The following is a 4736-nucleotide window of genomic DNA, read 5'->3' on the forward strand; positions in this document are numbered from 1 at the left end:
GGTGACTCAGTCGGTTAAGCGTCGTAATTTCAGCTCAGGTCATGATCTCACAGTCCACAAGTTCGAGCCCCACATTGGGCTCTGTGTCGGCAGCTGGAGCCTGCTGGGGATTCTCTCTCTCTCTCTTTCTCTCTCTCTCAAAATAAATAAATTTTTTAAACAACTTTTAAATAAATAAAATTTTTTAAAAATGTAATGAATACATGTAAAAATGCTCCCCTACCCTGCAGTTAACGACTGGCTTCACTGGCTTTTTCTGGGCTGCCCTAGAAGCATAATCATTCTGGGCCCAGCATAGGGCCTTACACAAAATAGGGCTCAGCCAACATTTGATGCTTGGCCATGTGTGTATACCGGAGAGCTGTGCTCAGAGGGAAAAATGGACCCCGGTTAGTCCATCTCAAAGGCCTCCTGTTGTTCTGATGGGAGAGAAAGATCCTCCGGATGCTGGCCTCCTGAGACTTGGAAACCGTATCCCCCTAGAGCGCACGATCTCCTCTCACTCCCAGCTGGATGTTCACGTCTGTCCAAGTCCTGCAGGCTGCGTCGGGAACTGAGGGAAGCATGTCAGGATATTTACACTCCTGTCATCAGCATGCTTTTAGCTGCAAGCGACCAATGATGTATTTCCACCCACTGATGCGAGAAGGCTCACCTGTTGACTCTTGTAAGCAAGACTTCTGGGGTGGATTCAGGCATGGCTGAATCCAGGTGCTCAAAGATACTCCTCAGGAGCCCGCAGTCACCGGTCAGCTGTGCCACCCTCTGTGTTGGCCCTTGCCATAGTGGTAAAATGACGAGCCGCAGTTCTGATGGCATCGAAATCCCCTCAAGAAAGAGCTGCCCTGGGTCAGGATTCCCGCAAACATCCCGAGGTGGCATCTCATTAGTCTGGCTTGGGGCAAATGCCCATCTTTGGGCCAATCACAGTCGCTGAGAAAGAAGACGATCCAATTGGCCAGGCCTCGGTCAGTGCCTTCTGCTAAACTCAGAATCGGTACCAGCCAGCTCGTCAAAACCCTTGAGTTGTTACCAATGGGGGAGAAGAGTTGCCAAGACAGAATTGGGTAATATTCCCAGGCAGAGAGTGAACCACATGTTCAATCTGGGGAAGATTCACCTAATTTCTAAGCTTCCCCACTCTCTCCCTCTCCTCCCCACTAAACTAGCCCTTCTCCAGCCAACCCCAGGTAGCTGGTAAACTCCCACCTCCCCCCGCATTGCCTGGTAAACTCTGAGCTGCTACTCTGACCCACCCGGAACCCAACAATGAGTCTCTTCTTGCTCAAAACTCGTTTTAGCCTGAGCCCTCTAGTCAATTCGTGGCTCTCAAAAGTCAGAGGACATTTATTAAACACCCACTGAGTACCAGGAGCTATGCCGGGCCCTCCACTAATGGGGTTCCAGTCTGGCTACTCATTAGAAACACCTGGAAAACTTTTACACAACCGTGTTGGGGCCCTACCCACAGAGATGCTGATTATTGTTCTGGGAATGTGGCCAGGAGCCTCGGTATTTTTCCCCAACCTTCCCTCCTCCAGTGTTTGCTGTCCATCGATGGAAAGATGGATAAAGAAGATTGTGTGTGTGTGTGCGTCACGCACACACGTGCACACAGTGGAGTACTAGCCATGAAAGAGTGGAATCTTTCCATTTGTGAAAACCTAGATGGGTCTAGAAGCTGTTATGCTAAGTGAAGTAAGAGGGAGAAAGACAAAAACGGAATGGTTTCACTTGGACGTGGAATCTAAAAAAAACAAACCGAATAAAACAGAAACAAACTGATAGACAACAGAGAACAATCCAGTGGTTGCCAGAGAGAAGGGGAGCAAAAGGGATCAAAAGGTACAAACTTCCAGTTATAAAGTGAAAAGACACGGGGATATGATGTAAGGCACAGGGAATAGTACAGTTAATAATGTGTAGCGAGTTTGTGTGGTTACAGGTGGCAGATTTATCAAAGCGATCACTTCGTAGCGTATGACTGTTGAATCACTGTGTTCTACAAAGAGCGAAACTGTATCTATAATACTGTACGTCAACTACAGTTCAATTCAAAGAATCCTTGAGGTTAGGCAATAAAATGTTTCACCCCATAGGTAATGGAGAGCTGTCTTGGGGGCCAAACCAGGAAATGCCAGATGTGCCTTCCAGAAACAGCCCTGGGGGAGGCGCTAAGGCTCTGGGTTTGGAGTGAGCAGCACTGGTCTGAAGCCCTTATTCTAAAAGCAGGACTGAACGCACCATTTGTGGGGACCAGTGCAAAATAAGAGGCAAGGTCCTTTGTTCAAAAGCTATTGAGAGTTTCAAGACGGTGACAACAGGCTGAAATGAAAAGGTGGGGGGGGGCGGGGGGGGGGTTCTGAGCACCAAGAACTGTGCGTGGGTCATACACGAGGAAGCCGACCCAGTTTCACTGCACACAAACTTGGGAAAGTCATCTGACCCCCTAAGTTCCTGTCCCGTTCCTGGAAACAAGACAGCGACACCTACCACTGGGGGTGGGGGGCAGGTATAGAGACCACAGTGGGAACACGGATGTGCAGTGCTTAAGGTGGGGCTTAGGTACCACTTTGTGGTTGAGGGGAAGAAGAGAGGTTGACCATCTGGTGTGAGTGGAGGCCCCGTCTCCACCTGCCAATTGAAAATCTAAGGCTTTCCATGATGCATGGAATCCTGCCCCTGTCTAAGAGTGGCCCCAGACCTCTGGCTGTGGTCAGCAGAGGACAGCTTTGTGCAACTAAAGCCCCAGGACAGGGGAAGTCCCCAACATCAAGGGCCTTGCTTGGCCAGAAGGGATGGCGGAGAGCCCGAACAATTTATTTCCAGTTCTCAAAACTAAAGCAAACAAAAGACCCAAGTAGTGATATGAACCATTGACCTTCGGGGTCAGGCTAGGTTAGTAAACGGGTTACAGCAAAGGGCACGTGAGCTGCGTGCAACAGAGGCAACATAAAGTAGTTGCTTTCCTGGGACCTAGAACCCAAATCCCCCACCCTTCTATTCCCAGGTTGAAAAACTTTAGAGCCCTGCTGGCTCTCCCAAGACGGGAGAGGCACTTCCCTGCGCAGTTTTTCATTCGATATCTACAAGGACCTGGAGAGCTGGGCATTTTTACAGATTTCGTTTGCAAACAGATGAATAAACAACACTCCCAGGGCTATTTCTAGGACAGGCTGGCTCCCTCCGCCCCAGGGCCTTTGCATGCGCTGCGTGTTTTGTTGGAAATGCTGTTCTTTCACTCCACTCCATACGTGGCTGACACCTACACGTGCTTGCATCGCAGCTCAACATCGCATCATCGGGAAGGCTTTTTCAAATCTTGCAGACCTCCCTGGTCTCCTTGTTTATTGCTTGTATACCTTTCAGAGCTTCTATTGTGCCATATACACCTCTCCGTATGGTTATCCGATTAACGTCTTTCTCCCTTACCAGTCTGTAAGCCCCAAGAAGGCAGGAACTCACCATTTTGCTCGCCATTGACTCTCCGATATCCTGGACACTGCTGGGCACATACCCACAAATACGTATTTATTGAATGAATGAATACATTTGCCCAACAACACACAGCTTCTAGACAGGCAGAGCCGGCATTCAACCCACATCATCTGACCCTAAGTCAACCCACTTCCCACTTTATCTTGTTGCCAAAGATGAGCAAATGTCCACTACAAATAGGAGAAAGAAAATCGTGGGTTTTTTTTTTCTTTTTCAATAAAACTTTCCACTGCGTTATCATGTCGTGTTTTCTTGAGCCCATACAAAAAACATGAGCCTGCCCCTCAGAGACAAACCCCAGTTTCTACTTCTCTGCCTCCAAAACATTAATAAATAAAAAACGTTAGAATAAATAGATGAACCAGACAGAGAAATTGTTGAAAGTCGGGGTGGGGAGGAGAGGCTATAGGATTCTAGGGTCCCGAGGGCCCAAAGGATTCGCCAGGTCTCTGGTCCCCCCGCGCCATTCTAAAGGCAGCGAGTGGAGGCACAGAGAGGTTAAGGGACCTGCCCCAAAGCACACAGCCACTTAGTCCAACGTGAATCTCCTGTTCCCAGGTGTACACTCTCTCCAACTTCTTGCTTCTGCAGCCAGACCTTTCTGCCAGCTCTAGAAGCTGCTTGCTCTGTTCAGCCCCACACGGCTACGCCACCTCCTGCCTGCCTGCCCCGGGGAAGGACTACTGAGTGCGTCGTCTCATTTGGGGCTTCTTCCAGAAGCAACCCCTGAGCAGGATTCTGCTCTACGTATGTGAGAGGTGCCAGGTCCACTGGGGACTGGAGAGTTGGGACCGAGAGGGAAAGTGGCTCGCACTGGGCGGCTCATCAGACCAGCTACCACTGGGGGCACCTGGGGCCTGGAAGCCCTGGGCAGACTCACCCCCAAGGGCTAAGGGGGCTGGAATATTTACACACCAACTGCTGCCAGCCGCTGTCTGCAGGCTGGTCGGGGCGGAGGGGGTGGGTATGAGGTGGTGATGGCAACACGGCTCTGCTGGTGAGAAAAAGCTCTTGCGGAGAGAGATGTTGGTGTTTCCTCAAGGGGCAAAGGTGGGGAATTATGGGAAGGCCACTATAGAACAGTGTCCCCCCAAAAACGTACGTTGAAGTCCTAATCCCCCAGCTCCTGGGAGTGTGGTCTTATTTGGGAACAGTCTTGGCAGATGTCATCAAGTTAAGGCGAGGTCATACTGGCTTGGGGCGGGGGGGGGGGGGGGGGGGGGGGGGGGGGCCTAATC

The sequence above is a fragment of the Felis catus genome, chromosome E2 (genome assembly GCF_018350175.1).
Source record: "Felis catus isolate Fca126 chromosome E2, F.catus_Fca126_mat1.0, whole genome shotgun sequence".
Taxonomy (NCBI): domain Eukaryota; kingdom Metazoa; phylum Chordata; class Mammalia; order Carnivora; family Felidae; genus Felis; species Felis catus.